General features: G+C 33.9%; 9 non-coding genes and 1 pseudogene across 9 annotated transcripts; 5 read left to right on the top strand and 5 right to left on the bottom strand.

Annotated features, from left to right (window-relative positions):
* Window positions 1–6,766: 6,766 nt before the first annotated feature.
* On the bottom strand, window positions 6,767–6,885 carry LOC125030075. The gene has a single exon (XR_007115275.1). It is a non-coding gene; the product is annotated as a 5S ribosomal RNA (ribosomal RNA).
* Window positions 6,886–9,069: 2,184 nt separating this feature from the next.
* LOC125030174 lies at window positions 9,070–9,186 on the top strand. Its single transcript, XR_007115362.1, has one exon. It is a non-coding gene; the product is annotated as a U5 spliceosomal RNA (small nuclear RNA).
* A 582-nt stretch (window positions 9,187–9,768) lies between these two features.
* LOC125030040 lies at window positions 9,769–9,931 on the bottom strand. Its single transcript, XR_007115243.1, has one exon. It is a non-coding gene; the product is annotated as a U1 spliceosomal RNA (small nuclear RNA).
* Window positions 9,932–10,959: 1,028 nt separating this feature from the next.
* Window positions 10,960–11,152, top strand: LOC125030080. Its single transcript, XR_007115278.1, has one exon. It is a non-coding gene; the product is annotated as a U2 spliceosomal RNA (small nuclear RNA).
* Window positions 11,153–13,184: 2,032 nt separating this feature from the next.
* On the bottom strand, window positions 13,185–13,388 carry LOC125030127. Its single transcript, XR_007115319.1, has one exon. It is a non-coding gene; the product is annotated as a small nucleolar RNA U3 (small nucleolar RNA).
* Window positions 13,389–14,072: 684 nt separating this feature from the next.
* Window positions 14,073–14,191, top strand: LOC125030185. The gene has a single exon (XR_007115373.1). It is a non-coding gene; the product is annotated as a U5 spliceosomal RNA (small nuclear RNA).
* Window positions 14,192–14,679: 488 nt separating this feature from the next.
* On the bottom strand, window positions 14,680–14,793 carry LOC125030186. The gene has a single exon (XR_007115374.1). It is a non-coding gene; the product is annotated as a U5 spliceosomal RNA (small nuclear RNA).
* Window positions 14,794–15,472: 679 nt separating this feature from the next.
* LOC125030147 lies at window positions 15,473–15,673 on the top strand. The gene has a single exon (XR_007115336.1). It is a non-coding gene; the product is annotated as a small nucleolar RNA U3 (small nucleolar RNA).
* A 1,928-nt stretch (window positions 15,674–17,601) lies between these two features.
* On the bottom strand, window positions 17,602–17,792 carry LOC125030114. Its single transcript, XR_007115309.1, has one exon. It is a non-coding gene; the product is annotated as a U2 spliceosomal RNA (small nuclear RNA).
* Window positions 17,793–18,770: 978 nt separating this feature from the next.
* On the top strand, window positions 18,771–18,922 carry LOC125030078 (annotated as a pseudogene).
* Window positions 18,923–21,090: the final 2,168 nt, after the last annotated feature.

The following is a 21,090-nucleotide window of genomic DNA, read 5'->3' as shown; positions in this document are numbered from 1 at the left end:
ACATGTGTGTATGTGTGTGAAGATATAGATAAAGTTAACTTTGCTGGTAACTTCAGATCCTAACTAGCCTTTATAGATGAGACATTATTAATACAATTATCGTAAGAAGAAATTAAGAAAATATCACTAAATTCAGCAATCTCAAAAGGGTAAACACAGCTCTACTATGTCCTTTCAAGATAGGGTTCAACCATCTCTCTAGCATCTTATCGCAAATCTGGGTACTTCAAGTGATTATCCCCCCCAAGACAACATGTGAGGGAGGTCTCTAAAGCAGCAAGTAATTCCGTAAAACTGACAAACAAGCAAATCATGTCGAAACTATTTACTTAATGAGGAAAAAAACAGTATAACGATAACTTTCCGACACGTAAATGCACTGTAGGTGCAATTTATCAGTTTCCAAGAAAAAATCTGAAACTCTCACCGCCAATTGTACCGTAAACATACAAACAACTCATAAAAGTAGGTGTCATCTAGGACACCGTTTTTTAGAGTTTTGTCTTCTTTCTTCTGCCTTCTCAGAACTTGTCCTTAATTCTATATATCATGGGTGTTGGTGTCCTTTTCGAAGATTTCATTCACATTAGATCGACAACACTATGCCAATAACACTTGCTTCACTTCCACTATTTCTATACTTATACTGATGAAACGTACATGCCCACACAGTTCATAAACACATAAGAAAATGTGAGAACATTTAACCACTTTGTTCGTGATTTCATAAACAACCACTTCCTTAGAAACCAACTACACTCCTCTTTTACCTTGTCAAGAACATAATCTCATTTATCTTTACTGTGTTTCACACATTTACATAACATTTATTGTCGCTTCTCACAACAACACTTGCTTCGAATACTCTTACTCTTTATTTTCAGTTTCTAGGACGACTGAAAATTCTGCTGCGACAAGGAGTTGAAAAAACAGCCCGGCGTTGCGATTGGTTAACTCGTGGCATTCGGCTCTCTCATTGGCTAGCTTGTGTAAATATTGTCGCAGAGAAAAAGGGCGATAGCTGTTCGGTCGAGGGGTTGATATACTCCGATATGATGCTCTTATTGGCTGTCGTGTGTAAACATTGTCTTAGATAAGAAAAGTTGGAAGTAAATCATTTTTGACCACCCTTTCATTACAAAATGAATTTGGAATTGAAAACTTGGATATCTCTCTTCTCATGTGTAGCACTTTAAACTGTTTTTCTTTATGCATATAGACACATTCAAGGGATTGATTACTGCTCTCCTTTAATGAATAAAGGAATGAGGGGAATAGTGAAGTCTCTTCCCCCATTCTACAGTATCTCCCTCACTTTCTTCCAATCAATAGAAACAATGTAGTTGTCGTGTGTATATCATCAGTTAAGATTTAGATATTTTAAACGGAACCTATAAAATGTATACTTTCTTCCACCGTAACCGCGGAAAATGTAAGATTATTTGCATTCCTCGCTTTAATACTCCTGAAAGACATCACATCTCGAGATCGATAAATGCTGAACAAATTACAGAGAACCCCCCCCCCCCCAAAAAAAAAAAAAAAAAAAAAAAAACAGTTTGTTTATTCTAAATTGCCCTTCTGAAGAATTATAGCGAAAAGGCTCACTGAATAGTCTTGTGCTTTCCTGTTCGTCGCTCAGTTGCTATGTTTACATTGGAGTTCTCTGTGGCCATGCAGTTTTCACCCTTATGGCACGTCACATCAAATACAAATATTTGGAATGATCGCGTCGCCGTTTGGTGCGGTCACAGGGTGGTGAAGTCGCTGTTTCACGCTCTCAGATCTAGCGCCGTGAATGTGTCCTAAAAAAAAAAGTATGATTTTACAACCGTATTAATAACGTTGATACTAAAATGACAAGGCGATTTTCTTTTTCATAAGATTAAGAAGCTGACAAGCTTCAGGTATCATATTTTCATTCCATACTTGGCTTTCCTTGTTGATCACTTATATTATATTTCTGAATAAGGGGAATAGCATATCGGTTAAGGATTATAGAAGTAAACAAATGAACGCCACTGTCGTAAAAAAGTAACGAGGTCATTGTTTACGGAAGCATGCCTGCTATATTTGTTTACATATTGCTGCTGCAACAGTTTATAAAGTAGATAATTTTGAATAGCAATATACAGCCTGGAATCTAAAAGTCCGAGTAGAGTGACTTTTATAACCGTACGCTATAGTATCAATTATAATTCTCTCCTTGCGACCAGAGATTTTAACGAGGGCAGAATTGATCAGTTTAGGGATTCCTGAAGTGATGTATGTTGGGTTTAGTTTTCTGTTCTAATGAGCCAAATATTTTGTTCAGCTGGGTATGATAAGTATTTTCCTGCAAAATCTCGATTAATCAAACCAAAATCACAAACCCTCCATAATTCCAGTAATAATTATTCTCATAAGTGAGAAGAACAAGCTCATACGCCTATATTCAAAACGGCCGATTACATATGGAATTCAGTTCAGGGGAGCGCGTAACCATCTCACTTAAGTGATTCGCTCTGCCCCGCAGCAAATGCCATACGGGAAAATTAATGACTAACTCAAATAACTGCGGGAATATACGGAAGATCAATTCAATTTTGAACAGAAATAATACATCACAGAATCAAACGACAGAAGCAGAGGAAGGTCACTCACGAGATTATAGTCAAATTCTTCATTATATCAATAATCATTTCGCTAATGTTGAACATAACTTAATTAACAATGTCACTCATCCATTCCACAGCTTCATGAGTTTCAGGGGGCCTCCACACAACACAAATTAATCTTTAAATCCCGTAACCGAATCCGAACTCTCTCAGGTAGTAAATCAACTGAACAATTCTGCCTCCGGTAATGATGGCATCACAGCACCAATAATTAAATCCACTTTGACTGCCATTTCCCGTCCCCTGCTCCACTCCACAGGGTATATACCCTGATAAACTCAAGACAGCAAAAGTTACTTTCAGTTCACAAATTAGGTTGAAAATCCAATGTTCATGACTACAGACGTATCAGTTCTGGCCACAATAAGTAAACCTCTGGAAATTATTTATATCAGATTGGAAAACGGTTATTTATATCAGATTGGAAAACTATCTCATATGCAACAGTATTCTGTCAGATTGTCAAACTGAATTTACAAGGAATAAATCAACATAAATGGCTGTTATGTCTTTGATAATAACGAATTCACAAATGCTGTATGTCTAGATTTATCTAAGGCTTTTGATACGATTAATCACCCAGTTCTGCTCTCAAAATTATCACATTGTGGTGTCAGGGGCTCTGCTAACCGCTCGTTTCATTCATATATGTCAAACAAATATAATGAATCCGACTTCCATTATCTCATGGCGTACCTCAAGGGTCAATGTTAGGGCCTCTTCGTTTTCTGATCAAAATCAATGAGTTTGAGAAAACATCCTCGTATCTGAAATTCATCTTATATGCTGATAACAGTAGCCTCTGCTTCAGGTAACGATATTAATCAACTCATTAGTTACACCAATAGAAAACTTAACACTATCAGTAATTGGATTTCTTCAAACAAACTGACGCTAAATATTGTTAAATCCAATTATGTTATATTTAATCGTAAAAAAAGAAACTTCCCCCTACACTTTTGCTTGTGTTAAAACATAAACTCTTTTCAAGGAAAACCGAAACTAAATTTCTTGGAGTAATGATTGACGATAAATTGTCGTGGAAAAGTCATACGAACACTATTCGTCAACAAATTAATAAACAATGTGGTATCTTGTACCATACCCGTGATTTTATCACTATGAATGCCTGTAAATGCATCCATTTTCATGTATCTATCCAAATCTAACATACTGCAACACTATCTGGGGAACTGTCAATGAAACCACGTTAAAACCCGTTATAACGGACCAAAAACGAGGACAATTGCTGGATTAGGCAAATATGGCTACACAAATAGTGCATTTTTTACACTAAAACTATTGAAACTGAGAAATATAAATATGTCCATTTGTGTTCTCTTCGTTTCTAAATGTATGCAAGATTAATGTAAGCATATGCGTATGTGCGTATGTGTGTATGTGTGTATGTATATATGTATGTACATTTTGTACATACATATATATATATAAAGTTGCAATATGGCAGCCTCCACAGATTTGGAAAACTTTTTTTTTTCTGAATTTGTCTACTGTTAATTCTAAAAATGATGATCAGATCGCATATCTTGGGGGGAAAAAATCACATTTAGACCATACTTTCATTATTTTCGGAAACACATGAAACGCCTACAGAACCAATAATAATTACAAAAAAAAAAAAAATATGATAAATAAAAAACGGGCCAATCTGCAATTCATAAATATTATCCATAATTAAAAATAGCAAAGCAATAACGGAAAGGGAAAATGATTGTGCCTCAATGTTGTGGATACTGGACCTAATGTTGTGCTGTGTGTTTGCGTTTGTGCTTTTTAACCTGTAAAAGTAACTGGTCGGACGAAAAGCGATGCTTTCAACGAGATATGATCCTTGGCAGAGAAACTTTAACGTTAACCAGTTTTCTGTCAGTGCTCACTGTTTATATCCGTTCTAAAATTAATATATCTCTTTTCCATCAAACTTCATTACCATAATAATATGTCACATCCCTGAGATCTGCTTCCCAATATATGGAACAATAAGAACAACGAAAGGAAGTACAGGAAAACACACGAATATGCCGAAGGCCTTTTCACTTTACTACTTCATCAAGGCATGATGAAGCAGTGAAGTGAAAAGGCCTTCGGCATAATCGTGTGTTTTCCTGTACTTCCCTTCGCTGTTCTACTTGCAATTTGTTCGACATCAATTCCACTCATGCAACAATAACAACCGACCACGATCGGCAGTATAGGCAATTCTAACTCAACTGTCACCATTTCCATACATCTGCCGTATGCCTTTTTACTAATTAAGTAATGCATAAGAAATTGAGTAAAAGACATTGTATATGGTTATAAATCTGTGTACACATGCAATGTATCTCTTGCACATTAGGAAGAGCTAAACGGTATAGCTAATCATAAGCAGAAATGCTCATTATTACAGAATCTTAAACCTTGAATGCTTTCATATAATGTTTTGGTGGTATTATAAGTATTATGGTTTTTTTTTATCTGTATTATTAGGATTATCACTAGTATTATTATATCCATCATTATTCTTTTTATCATAAGATCATTGCTGTCATTAATATTATCATTACTGTTAATATAGTGGTAATCATGATACTACTGCAATGATGAATCTAAATCATGATTATGGTTATATCAATGACACTGGTGATATTATGGATGATAATTTAACTCGCTCGCCCCATGTGGCAAGAATACATGCCATGCCCACTGTATTACACGTTTATTTATTGTATTTACAAATAGATGGCTCTACAAGTTATTTATTAACAAATAGTCAGTTATCAGAACTACCTATTTCACCTGTTTATCCTTTTCCTTCACTTCAGGAAAGGGTCTTTTGTATCATTTCATTGTCTAAAATATTTTATTGACAATTTATTAATCATAACATCAATAACAATAATAACAGTATCGATAACAATGGTATTAATAAGAAAAACACATTTTCCCAGCAATTGGGAAAATCAGGATCGGTAACTAGGGCCTACTGATAGACTCCTTGCCGGCTGAGAACGTGGAGCCATCTGTATGTAACAAAATTCACCAAAAACTACAGGGGACAGAACATAAATCCGGGACAAATGGGTTAAGCAAAAATTAAATAGTAAAAAGGCTGGTGATAATAACTAATTCTACTTTAATGATAATTAGTATATTATTAATTACATTCAATTAATAATAGTGATCATGGTAAGAAAAAATAATAATCATTGTGAACATCGCCATCTTAATCATTATATCAGTAATTACGATAATAATCATACTGATAATTATGACAAAAATAATTACAAATTGGGAATAGTAGATTATTGTACTTCAAGGTCGTGGACATGTCGCTATCTTGATATGCAGTTTCCTAATAAGCAATTATTTGCTTGGAATATTTTCATATATAATTTTCTATATCTGCTTTATCTAGCGCAGAAGCTGGACCAAATGTTGTGTTGTATGCTTGTGATTATGCTTGTTAACCTTATTTATAATTTATTGATTTCTACAGCTGTCTACCGAAAATATGGCGTCTGGTGTTCCCAGACAGTCACGCAACCGAATATTTAGTATCGTTAGCGGTTGAATTAGCAGCCTGTATATTTACGGTAAGAACACACACAGACTGCACTCACTTTTTTACGTGTTTTGTTGTTGTTTTTTTGCCACTGGAAGGTTACAAGGAATGGTACAGTACCAAAGCTTCAAAACTGATGACAAATATACTAAGAAAACTTAATCGTGAGTTTTATGTTAGATTGATATCTTTATTGCAATCATTGTATTATCGTTCTTTTATAGGAATCATTACTAACATGATTGTTAATAACATAATTAATATCATTCTACTGGTTCAATTATTTTTTCTTTCAAAAACTACTGCAACATCTGTTTAGCACCAGAAATTTAGTGAATTGTTTGGAGTGCAGAATTGCATTTTCTTTAGTTACTCCTATCATATTTGTTTTCTGTCTATCCTTCTCCCTCTTTCCAACGACGATGAATTTTACTGTTTCCTGTAGACTGAAGCATAATTTCAATTGATTTCTTTACACAAATATAGTAAGTGCTACTATAAATTATATAAAAATCCAAAAACACCTTAACCATATATAATAAAATGCCAACAGCATCTGGTGTTCCCAGGCGGTCACCCATCCAAGTACTGACCAGACCCAATGTTGCTTAACTTCGCTGATCGGACGAGAAGCGGTGCTTTCAACGTGGTATGATCGTTGGCATATATACCATCGACATTAAATACTTTTGTCTCTCATCAGATTTTTTGGCCCTTTTAATATGATGTATCTTTTGTTTTTGCATCAAACCTACTTAGCAAGTCATTCGTCGTATCACTGAGATGTTCCACATTATATGCATCAACCTTAATTATTATGACATTCTAGTCATATTATTGAGATCCTCCACAGTATATACATCCATCACAACTAACCAGTATCAGGATAAGCAATGCTAAATCAACGTAACCACTTTTATGCACCTGCCTTAAACCTTTTACCAATTTTTGAACTGTGCAACTCTGTAAAGAATGTAGGGTGCACAAGTAATGTATAAGAAACTGAGTAAAATGATACTGTACACGGTTATAAATCTGCACATTGTCGCCACTGTTACAATGTTGTTACAATATTGCTGTTTGTTATTGGTATTATCAGTTTCATTATTGCTTGTATTTCCATTATTATCTCCATTATTTTTATTTGTAGTAGCATGGGATTGATAAAAGCGATACCGATACATTGATACTTGAAAATTGACTAAAGCAATTCCGATACATTGATTCTTTGTTAATGCGATAACGATAACAACACATTCTCCGCCAATACATAATTCCTCATGGAAGGAACCTATACATAATTCCTCATTGAAGGAAATTCCTTCTGACATGTAAATATCTGATTTGGGTGATTTGATGTACTGCAGCAGAAGAGTGTTTTTCGCACTTGTGTATCATGCGTGTTTATTTTTATGTAATACAGATTACCAAATAATTTCATCATCAAAATATTACTGATGACCTGCACCACAGTAATAACAATTACACTTACAACTGGTTGGTGCGCTCATAGTGCTCAGGGTATTAATCAGAAGTATTAAAAAGCAGATCCTTCATAACCACTGACAAGAGGTCCCGCGCCTCTTTCACACGTCTTCAGTGCCCCTATCAACAGAGTGAGAGAGAGAGAAAAGACACAGATAGATAGAGAAAGAGGGAGGGAGAGAGGCAGACAGACAGAGAGAAATACAAAGAAAGGGGAGAGAGAATTCTCGTTCAAGAAAGTATCGCATGCAGCTGGAACAAATAAACGTGGTGGAATGGGTAACGTAACACTTTTATTTCACCACTTTAATAATATGATGGCTTTATGTAGTTCACTATTTTCACTGACAGATCTTTGAGGTTATTACAGAGCGAACGAGAGCGACAGGTTTCTTGCTTACTCTTGTAAATAAGTTTTATAATGAGTAAGGTAGATTTATTAACAGTCCCTTAATTTTCTGCCCTGTTATAAATATGTGTAAATAAAAATGAACATGAGTATCAGTAGTAACAAAATATGTAAACAAAATATGGTTATGAATATCACACTAAATGTAAATTCCAATATTGTAAAAAAGGTTTAACATAATTATTTACTACCATCGCCATGGCGTAGAACTTTGGAATACTTGTTTTTGAGTCCCTGTGACAACACGAATTATCAATATCTTCGTTTTTTATATGTGATTGATATTCTATGGTAAAATATATATTTTCCAAACTTTAAATAAAATCCTAGGTAACATATTTGGGGTTAGAATGAAAGAAGCATAATTCATATTTTGCCAACAAAGGACTGGTAAATCTGCACAATATCTTTTAATCTATACATATAAAAATATATAGATGCAAAAATATATATAGACAAATATATATGAACCGCGTTCATGTTGACAAATGTATAAAAGGTATGAATGAGAATGAATATCTTCACAATACAAGAGATGTATTTGACCGGTTTCGACTTTGTCTTCGTCAGAAATACATGTATTTCTGACGAAGACAAAGTCGAAACCGGTCAAATACATCTCTTGTATTGTGAAGATATTCATTCTTGTTCATACCTTTTATACAAATATATATGTACATTAATATTAGTAAATCTATATGTAATATATATATAAATGTATATTTAAACATATATATATATATCAATATGTATATACACATAAAAAAAATATAAATATATGTATCTACATGTATATTTATACACATTTAATATATCATGAATATACAATTCCTATTACATGCGTTGATTTTTATTAAACAAAATAGCAAGATTTCTTTCAATATAAGTTTCTTAGCCTATACTTTCTTATATGCACTCGATCCACTTTTATTGGTACTAAGGTTCCCATTTGTTAGCTCTGGTTTCCCTTCAAAATGGATAAATATTTTGCCTTTTACTAAATACTTCCGTGGAGTGGAACAACTCGATGAGTCTTACTCAATTTCTCTATAGCCCACTTCCCTGGGTTCAAACAAGATATAAGCTTAGAATTGAAATACATAGTCTATATTATGAGGAACATAGATTTTCATATCAACTGAGTCTTTCTTTCTTGAATTTAGAACTTAGAAAATTCAATAATGAAGAAAATTAAGCTAAACATAATGAACTTTCGCACAAAAAAAAAAAAAACAGTATAGTTGCATTCATATTCTAGCATACACACATCTCATTTACATCTACATTTAGATCAACTATTCATTATTCCTCATTAAAAGACCGATTCACAGCACCTATAATATTGCCCCATAACCATGCATATTGAATGGTAAAAATGCTTTATTGTTCCCAAAATAAAGACTACCATGATACTGATCTGAATTTCCTTCTGCATTTCGATACTTTTACACGTTTACGATATACATCAATATCCTCGAACGAGTGATTTGTAATATTTGTGTGCTTTCGGAATAACATATCAGTGTTATCATTAGGCACTTTTCTTCCAGTGGGCTGCTTTGACAAACTAACTTAACGAAGAAGCAAGCGGAGAAGAGCTTCCTAAGTCGACAGGTGGCTAAGGATAATTTTTTGGTAAAACCAATATTGTAAGGGGGATAGCGCGAACGCAGTCCCCCGCTACCAAAAATTGCACACTCGAGTTAACCACATTTGGGTTAATCGCAGGGGTCAGCACCACCGGAGTGCAATGGTGAGCCTCGCCCTGGGAAAACCGCCTTCATGATCACGGTATCTCCTGTGCCAGGTAAGTATGCTCTCCGAAGCCACGCATCGACCCACGCCCGCCTATACTGAGAAGTCCACGCGCACTACAATATTGTATACAAATATCACAGTTTGATTTTAGTTTTCCGAAAAAACTCCTAGTGAATGAAACATATTTCAAAACAGTGTTTAGAAACAAAACGTTCATTTACAAGGCATTGAATGTAAATTACCCATTACATATCGTAGAGTGAATGTTTTTTTTTTTTTTTTTTGGTTTTTGTGGCATTAATTTTATAATTCTATATGACATACGTATAGCCATGTATGCGCACTCACACACATACACACACATACACACACATATCCATCGAATCCATCCACACATGCATAAATACAGATGGATATACATGTTTGCATAAATGCAATATTGAGATGAATATACATATTTGCATATATGTAATATATGATTTTAATGCTCATTTAGGTATGCACTAGATCTCCATTATATTACGCTAGGCTAATATCATATGGGAAGTATAATCACATTTAGTAAAATGTATTTATGGCAGGTTTAAAGATTTTTTTACCAATAGAAAACGTACAAGTCGTTTTTACGGGTATACTTGCGTAAACATTATGTGGTCGTTTACTTTTATGAAAAAATAAATATGTACACACATTCATGATATATATATATACATATATTTACACAGTATGTTTACGCACGTGCGTGTCTATAAGTGCGGCCGTGCATATGTATGCGGACATGTGAGGTGCGCTTATTAGTGTGGGCGTGCGTGGGTATATCTTAATAGAGGTTTTGTGGCAGTTGGTTAAAAAGCTAAAAGTTTTTGCCCACATGTACTTTCTTTAGAGTCCGATGAAGTTGTCCAAAGTTGAAAATCCTAGCAACAGTTTTTTTTCGAATTTTCATATAGGAAACATTCTCATATGGCAATCAAGATTTAAATAATTTCCAACGTCATGTCGTTTACGCCCTGCTATCTATAAAGAACTTCACTAGCAAGTCCACAGAAACATTTTCTAGGACACACTTTCAATCTTCTTTCAGTATCGCTTCTCGGCCTTTTGGCTAAGATCAAAGTGTAGTATCTGTTCTTATCAGCTTAATATCTGATACGATCCCCATGTGGGATCTACGATATTAAACTGATTTTTGGAAAATGGCGAAGTGCTAGGGGCTTGCTCCACCTTTGCCGCGGATCGACCCGGTATTGCAGTACCTCCGGGATTGGTCCACTCCCTCCGGGGAGGATATCATTCCAATAAACTAAATTAAATTGTTGAAATTTGCAGGACACCAAAGTCCACTCTGTCAACACGAGTCGGTTACGCTTTCCTATAGCGTTGTCGGGAATCGACCAGGTAAACCTGCTCCAATCCCACCGAGAAGGATTTTAATCAAAACCTTGTATAAACTTTTTCGGATAACATTATATGTCGGCTGCGTGATTTCTGTTAAAAATGAACAGAAAAAATGTCACACTGATTTCTAGTGGTTTACTACACCTTTGCTATGGGTCGCTAGTACCGGATTAATCTACTTATAATCAAGATAAGAATTATTCAGTTATATGAACGCAATATCAGATCTATATTATCAATATTACTATCATTTCAAATTAGGTGTCTCTAAATGACAAATATTTTTCTACTCTGTAAAACCTTACCTTCATCATCTACTGTGCATATCAAATGCAAGTTAGAAAGATATAGTGACGCATTTTTACACAGAAATGGAAATACAAGGACTTGAACCTACTAACCCGCATAACACCAGGGGAACCATACTCTACAATAGCTTTCATAGAAATTACATTGATAATTGGTCAAACCTCTCTGAGTAGTGTATCCACTAAGTGCTTAATTTATATACATTGTCAATTTTGGACAGTAGCTCCTCTCTCAATAGTTGAGTGACGCTTTAACGCTTTACAGATTTGCTTCCTCGTTGCATAAGTGCATAAGATGAAGTAATGTGGTAATTAACTTTTATACAGAAATAAAAATACACTTCATGGCAGACTCAAGCATACTCTACGCGGATAATCTAGATAATCAAACCATTAGACCACTAAACAGAATTGATTAGCTTCAGCGAGTAAAGCTTAACATTGAACATTTGACAATTTTACGATTATATATAATTTTGCCTGGATTTACAGTCCATTAATATTCTGTACTAAGACAAAATTTCTCGTAATGTTCTACTAATCTATTTACACATTATTATCCTCTACTGTAAGGATGCTTGGTATACATAATCACGATTTCAGATTCATTCATACCTTTACAATATTGCTGCTACCAAGTCACATATTTACATGAAGTAAAACAGGAGGTACAGAACTCAAGAATAGTAAAAGTTATAAAGGGTCATTCCGTCACCTGGAATTCCTGTATAAAATGGAATTCTAGCATTTTTATTTTCCAGGCCCGGAAAATCTTGAAAAAATAAAAAATAAATAAAAAGGAAATCCTCGAAAAGACGTGGACATTTACATTGGCGGACTCATTTTTTTTTTTTTTTTCTATGAAAAGCGTCTGTGTCATGATATAAAATGAAAAGAATCAGTGTTTCATGTTACACCCTAGGTTCCGGTGATTTGATTAGTTTGTTTTCTCACACTTCCTTGGAACATTATATTCACTGTTGCTCTAGTTGTACTCTCTATTTTGATAGTTTAGCGCTTAAAGACAAGTACTAATAGGAATTTGTGGCAGAGTATAGTATACCTCTTGAAAATTTGGTGTCATATTGTGTTCAAAATACATCCTTGAAAAATGGTTCTGGGCCTGGAAAACTCCTCAAAAACTTCAAATAGGGGAAAGGACCTTGTAATAAGACTTAACAGTGGTAGTGGCAGCATTACTGATAATGACATCAAAGTAGACAAAGCACAGTTAGGATATGTATTAATGCTGCTTGTGTGGTAAGTGTAATAGTATCTACATTTTCGAAAAAGTTATTTATTAATGGAAATTTGGTTTAATCATTTGAAGTCACGAAAATAGTTACATTAATTATAAGCAATCAAACTTCACGTTTTATGATATGTAATAGTGCTGCTTGTTAGGTGAGCGTAATAGTATCTACATTTAAGAAAAATAAGTTATCTATTATTGGAAATTTGGTTTAAACATTTGAAATCACGAAAATAGTTATATTAATTATAAGCAGTCAAACTTCACTTTCGTTACAGGTACATTTATTGTTTTTCTCTCCTTATCAGGAGTTTTCAAAAGTTCAAGAATACTTCTTGTGGATTGATATTCAACCACTCAGCCTGTGTCATCCTCCTCTGAACATCGGTAAACCGAGTCAGAACGGTCATCAAATCTCTCAAGCAAAACACTTGAGAGCCGCTTCCCGCCCAGAGGATTACACTAACAGTCCTCATCGTGGTTGAATATATTCCGAGAATCTCGGCGAGAAACCCGGCAATCGCACTATAGAAGTGATCCTATAAAGTATGATCATACTTTTACATACTAAATTCACTCTAACACTACATTTTACTGACGACTTTGTTCTACTACAAAGGATTTTCGTGTCTTCATATGCTGGTATATGTATGGTGTAATATGTGGACGTAGTTTGCCCATTTTAAAGTATTAGCATACTCTACACCTATTTCATCAAAATGTATACAGTAAAATATAGAGGGGAAACTTAATGCATATACTATACAGAGTTTAAAACAACGAGACATTTATACATATTAAATAATGTGGCACAGGGATTAAAATAAACTATATGAACAATAAATGTATATTTTTTTAGAACCTATTCCAATGCACCTCAATGAAATTCAAGTTGCACATTTCTAGGTACTATAAAATAATCTGATACGGTTCATGTATCTTCAAACAATTATCTTGATGGTTAATGGTTAAAAGAACAACATTCCTCTTCATATGCGATGTTTTTATTTCAATTGTTAAATTTAGTTACGTTCAGTTAAATTCAGTTACGTTCAAACTACCTGGCATATATACTTGGTTAACGTAAATATAACTACACACTTGCTTTTGTGCGTACTAATACTTAATAGATAAAATACAATAGTGTTTATTTCAAGATGTGTTTCTTGCCTTTATACTTATCACTCCACGAGTCCTCAGTCTAAAATTTTTTGGTAAAATCGCTAAGCATTTTTTTAATAACTCTTTTTTCCCTTCAAAACGCATAAATCTTTCCCCTTTTTAAACTAAAGTTTTTCCGGGGAGGGGAACAACTCAAGAGTCTACTAATTTTTTTTTATAGCCCACTTCGGGGGTTAAAATTTATCTTATAACAATAAACATACAATAGTCGATTTCAACTGGTCACGTATAGGGGAGAAAGTCTGGTATTATTGCCCCACATAAAATTTCCCCTCCTCTTTCACCCTTTCATCATTACTATTAAATATACATATATAAATATTATATAGTAATTAAAATATGATAAAATAAAAGGTAACATTGTATATTATCAACTCCTATCTGCATTGACATGACTAGATAATAAAATATACATAGTATTGAATATCGAGTCATGTACATATGCAGAAAAGCAAGTTGATAGATATACATATGTTAACATGATATTTATTTTTGCATAGGGTTTACCATGTATAATATATAGATTGTATAGTACGGGTATATTTAAGTACGTAATGGAAGAAAGATGAAAAGGATGGAATTTCAGGGTCAAAAAATTTCACAGACTTTCTCCTATAGGGAAACCAGTTGAAATCGACTATTGTATTTTAATGTTATAAAAAATTTGAACCCACCGAAGGGGGCTATAAAAAAAATTTGAGTAAGACCATTGGTTGTTCCCCTCCCGGAAATTTTTGTAAAAGGCAAAGATTAAGGCGTTTGAAGGGAAACCAGAGTTATTAAATAAGTTTTACAAATTTGGGACCAACACGGAAAACTGAGGACCCCCGGGGGTGATAAGTATAAAGGCAAAAACACATCTTGAAATAAAAACTATTGTATTTTTTCTATTAAGTATTTGTACGCACAAAAGCAAGTGTGTAGTTATATTTACGTTAACCAAAAGGGGAAAAATTTTTGGGGCCAAAAGGTAGTTTGAACTAACTGAATTACTGAACGTAACTAAATTTAACAATTGAAATAAAAACATCGCATATAAGAGGAATTTGTTCTTTTAACCATTAACCATCAGATAATTGTTTGAAGATACATGAACCGTATAATATTTATAGTACCTAGAAATGTGCAACTTTAATTTCATGAGGTGCTTGGAATAGGTTCAAAAAATAACATTTTATTTTCATATAGTTTATTTTAATCCCTGTGCCACATTATTTAATATTATAAAAAGCTCGTTGTTTTAAACTCTGTATAGTCTATCATTTAAATTTTCCCCCCTATAGTTTACTGTATACATTTTTATGAAATAGGTGTAGAATGCTAATACTTTAAAATGGCAAACTACGTCCACATATTACACCATAAAATATACCAGCATATGAAGACACGAAAATCCTTGTTAGAACAAAGGCGGGCAGTAAAATTAGTGTTAGAGTGAATTTAGTATGTAAAAGGGAAAAAAACATACTATAGGGTCCTCATAGTGCGATGCCGGTTTCTCGCCGAGATTCCTCGGAAATATATTCAACCACGATGAGGACCTGTTATTGTAATCCCCTGGGCGGGAAGCCTCTTTAAGTGTTTTGCTTGAGAGATTTTGGGTGACCGTTCTGACTCGGTTTACCGAGGGTTTAGAGGAGATACACAGGCCTGAGTGGTTGAATATCAATCCACAAGAAGTATTCTTGAACTTTTGAAAAACTCCTGATAAGAGAGAAAAACAATAAAATTACCTGTAACGAAAGTGAAGTTGACTGCTTATAATTAAATAACTATTTTTGTGATTTTAAATGTTTAAACCAAATTTCCAATAAGAATAACTTATTTTCTTAAATGTAATACTATTACGCTCACCTAACAACAGCACTTTTTACATATCATAAACGTGAATTTGATTGCTTATAATTTAATGGGAACTATTTCGTGACTTCAAATGATTAAACCAAATTTCCATTAATAAATAAAATTTTTCGAAAATGTAAAAATACTTTACACTTACCACACAAGCAGCATTAAACATATCCTAACTGTGCTTTGTTTTCTTTGATGTCATTATCAGTAATGCTGCACTACCACGTTAAGTTTATTACAAGGTCCTTTCCCTATTTGGGAAATTTTTGAGAGTTTCCAGGCCCAGAACCCTTTTTTTCAAGATGTATTTGAACACAATATGACCCCAAATTTCAAGAGGATACTATACTCGCCACAAATTCCTATTAGTATTTGTCTTTAACGCTAAACTATCAAAATAGAGAGTACAACTAGACAACAGTGAAATAATTTTTCCAAGGAAGTGTGAGAAACAAACAAATAAAATCACCGGAACCTAGGGGTACCATGAAACACTGATTCTTTCATTTTAATCAGACACAGACGCTTTCATAGAAAAAAAAAAAAAATGATCCGCCATGTATGTCCAGTCTTTTCGGGGGTTTTTCCTTTTAAAAATTATTTTTATTTTTTCAAGATTTTCCGGGCGGGAAAATAAAAAATGCTAAATTCCTTTTTATACAGAATTTCCAGTGACGGAAGACCCTTTATAACTTTTACTATCTTGAGTTCTGTACCTCCTGTTTTTAACTTCATGTAAATATGTACTTGGTAGCAGCATATTGTAAAGGTTTGAAGAATCTAAAAATCGTAAATTATGTAAACCAAGCATCCTCAGTAAGGATAAAAATGTTAAATAGATAGTAGAACTTTACGAGAAATTTTGTCTTAGTACAAAATTTTTTAAGGGACTGTAAAATCCAGGAAAATTAATATATAATCGTAAAGGTCAAAGGGTTTCAATTTTAAGTTTTACTCGCTGAAGCTAATCAATTCGTTTAGGGGGGCTATGGGTTTGATTATCTAGATTATCGCGTAGAGTATGCTTGGCCCTCCCATGAAGTTATTTTATTTCTTATAAAATTTAAATTACCCCCTTTACTTCATCTTAGGCATTTAAAGCAACGAGGGCAAATCTGTAAAGCGTTAAAGCGTCACTCAACATTGAAGAGGAGCTACTGCCCAAAAATTGACAATGTATATAAATTAAGCACTTAGTGGAAAACCCCTACCAAGAGGTTTGACCAATTATCAATGAAATTCAAATAAAAGGGCTATTGTAGAGTATTTTTTCCCCTGGTGGAGCGGTTTAGGTCAAGTCCTTGTATTTCCATTTCTGTGTAAAATGCGTCACTATATCTTTCTAATTTTGCATTGATATGCACAGTAGATGATAAAAGGAAAGTTTTACAGATAAAAATATTTGCTTTTAGAGACACCTAATTTGAAATGATAGATATGTTTAAAAGATCTGATATGCGTTCATATAACTGAATAATTCTTTATTTTTGATTATAAGTAATTAATCCGTACTAGCGACCCATACCCCCCCCCCCAAAAACCGGGTGTAGAAACACTAGAAATGGGGGTGACATTTTTTCTGTTCATTTTTAACAAGAAACACCGCCGACATATAATGTTATCCGAAAAAGTTTGACAACGCTAAAAGAAAGCGTAACCGACACGTGTTGACAGATGGAATTTGGGGCCCTTTGCAAATTTAACAATTTAATTTTTATTGGAATGATACCTCCCGGAGGGGGTGGACCCAAACCGGAGGTAAATGCAAACCGGGCGAATCCGCGGCAAAGGTGGAGCAAGCCCCTAGCATTCGCCATTTTCCAAAATTTAGTTTTTTAAAATCGTAGATCCCCATGGGGGTCGTATCAGATATTAAGCTGAAAAACGATTCTACACTTTTATCTAGCCCCAAAAAACCGAAAGGCATACTGAAGAAGATTTAAAGTGTGTCCTAGAAAATGTTTCTGTGGACTTGCTAGTGAATTCTTTAGATGCAGGGCTAAAAGACATACGTTGGAAATTATTAAATCTTGATTGCCATATGAGAATGTTTCCTATATGAAATTCGAAAAAAAAATGTTGCTAATCCACTTTTTACAATTCATCGGGAATCTAAAGAAGTACATGGGCAAAAACTTTTTGCTTTTTAAACACGCCAAAAACCTCTATTTAAAATATACCCCGCACGCCCACACTAAAAGCGCACCTCACATTCCCCCATACTTGCACGGCCGCACTTATAGACACGCACTGCGTAAACATACTGTGAAAATATTTAAATATAAAATAAACATGAATGTGGGGTAAAATATTTTTTTTTTCATAAAAGTAAACGACCCCATAATGTTTACGCAAGTATACCCGTAAAACGACTGTTACATTTTCTATTGGTAAAAAATCTTTAACCTGCCATAATACAATTTTTTCTAAAGTGATTAACTTCCCATATGATATTAGCCTACGTAATAAATGGAAAACTGTGCATACCTAATGAGCTTAAAACATAATTACAATAGCAAATATGGGATATTCATCTCAATTTGCATTATCAAAAATGTATACCATCTGTATTTATGCATGTGTGGATGGATTCGTGATATGGTTGTAAAAGTGTGTGTATGTGTTGAGTCGCATACATGGCTATACGATTATAAGAATAAAATTAATGGCCACAAAAACCAAAAAAAAAAAAAAAAAAAAAACTTTCCCTTTGTTTACGATTTAATGGAAATTTTTCTTCAATCCCTTTGTAAATGAACGTTTTTTTTTCTAAACACTGTTTGGAAAATTTTTTCATTCCTAGGAGTTTTTTTCGGAAAACAAAATCAACTGTATTTGTAACAATATTGTAGTGCGCTTGGACTTCCAGTATAGGCGGCGTGGGTCAAAGCGGGCTTCGGAGAGCATACTTACCGGCACAGGAATCCTGAACATGAGGCGGTTTTCCCCGGGGCGAGGCTCACCATTGCACCCGGGGTGCTGACCCCTGCGATTAACCCAAATGTGGTTAACTCGAGTGTCAATTTTGGTACGGGACTGCGTTCGCGCTATCCCCCTTACAAAAAGGTTTCCCAAAAATTATCCTTACCCACCGTCGACTTCGAAGCTCTTCCCCGTTTGTTTCTTCTTTAAAGTTAGTTTGTCAAAGAGCCCACGGAAGAAAAGTGCCTAATGATAACACTAAATATGTTTTTCCCGAAGCCCACAAATATCAAATCACTCTTTCGAGATATTGATGTATACGTAAACGGGTAAAAGATCGAAATGCAGAAGGAAATTCAGATCATAAACCCCCCCCCCCCCATGGTAGTTTTTTTATTTTGGGAAAAAAAAGAAATTTTTACCTTTCATTGGCATGGTTATGGGCAATATTATGGGTGCTGTGAATCGCTTTTAATGAGGAATAAGAATAGTTAAATCAAAATTAGAGTAAATGAGAATGTGTAGCTAGAATATAATCACTAACTTTTTTTTTTTTTTTTTTTCCCAAATTCTTTATGTTTAGCTTAATTTTCTTCATTATTGAATTTTCTAAGTTCTAAATTCAAGAAAAAAATAGTTGATATGAAAATCTATGTTCCTCATAATAAGATAGTTTTTTTAAATTTTAAAAGGGCCTTATATCTTGTTTGAACCCGGGGAAAGGGGGGGCTAAGAAAAATTGAGTGAACTCATCGAGTGTCCACCCCACAAAGTATTTGTAAGGAAAAAATTTTTATCCATTTTAAAGGGGAAACCCAAGCTAACAAAGGGGAAACCTTATACCAATAAAGTGGATCGAGTGCATATAAAAAAGATAGGCTAAAAACTTTTTATAAAGAAATCTTGCTATTTTGTTTAATAAAAATCACGCATAAAAATAGAATTTATACCCATGAAAATTAAATGTGTATAAATAACATGTAGATACTTAATTTAATTTTTTTATTGTATATACTTTGAATATATAAAATGTTTAAATATACATTTATATAATTTACAATATGTTTACTAATTTTAATTTTTTAACATAATATTGAATAAAAGATGAACAAAAATGAATATCTCAAAAAATACAAGAGATGTATTTAAACCGGGTTTCGACTTTTTCTGGGGTCAGAAATACATGTATTTCTGACGAAAAACAAAGTCAAAACCCGGGGCCCAAATACATCCTGTTTTGTGAAGATATTCATTTCTTCATACCTTTATACATTTGTCACATGAACGTTTTTCATATATTTTTTTGGTCATAAAATTTTTTTTTGCATCATAATTTTTTTATATGTATAGATTAAAAAATTGTAGATTTCCCAGTCCTTTTTTGGGCAAAATATGAATTATGCTTCTTTCATTCTAACCCCAATAAAGTTACCTAGGATTTTTTTTTAATTTTGGAAAAAAAATATTTTACATAGAATATCAATCACTTTAAAAACGGGAAAATATTGAAATTCGTGTTTCACAGGGGCCAAAAAAAAGTATTCCAAGTTCTACGCCCTGGCGATGGTATAATTATTATGTTAAACCTTTTACAATAATGGAATTTACATTTAGTGTGATATTCTACCATATTTGTTTACATAAATTTTTTTACTACTATACCAGTTTTATTTTTATTTTCACTATTTATAACAGGGCAGAATTAAGGGACCGTTAAAAATCTACCTTACCATTAAAAAACTTTTACAGAGTAAGCAAGAACCGGGCGCCTGTTTGCTCGTAATAACCTCAAGAAACTTTATTAAAAAGTGAACACATAAAAACCATCATTTTTAAAGGGGAAATAAAAGTGTTACGTACCCATTCCACCACTTTATTTTTCCAGTGCATGCGAACTTTCTTGAACGAGAATTCTCCTCCCCTTTCTTTTTTTATTTCTCTTTTGTCTGTCTGCCCCCCCCTCCCTCCCCCCCCCCCCCCTTTTTCCCATCTATCTGTGGGCTTTTCTCTCCCCTCACTCTGTTGTAGGGGGACTGAAACGTTAAAGAGGCGGGGACCTTTGTCAGTGTTATGAAGGATCTGCCCTTTTTTTACTTCTGATTAATACCTGAGCACATGAGCGCACAACCATTGTAAGTGTAATGTTCTTACTGTGGTGCGGGGCTCAGTAATATTTTTGATGATAAATTTTTTGGGAATCGTATTACATAAAAAAAAAACACGCATGATACACAAGTGGGGAAAAACACTTCTGCTGCAGTAATCAAATCAACCAAATCAATTTTACATGTCAAAGGAATTTC

The sequence above is a fragment of the Penaeus chinensis genome, chromosome 10 (assembly GCF_019202785.1).
Source record: "Penaeus chinensis breed Huanghai No. 1 chromosome 10, ASM1920278v2, whole genome shotgun sequence".
Classification (NCBI taxonomy): Eukaryota; Metazoa; Arthropoda; class Malacostraca; order Decapoda; family Penaeidae; genus Penaeus; species Penaeus chinensis.
The sequence above is the reverse complement of the archived record's forward strand: the minus strand, read 5'-3'. Positions and strand labels throughout refer to the sequence as shown.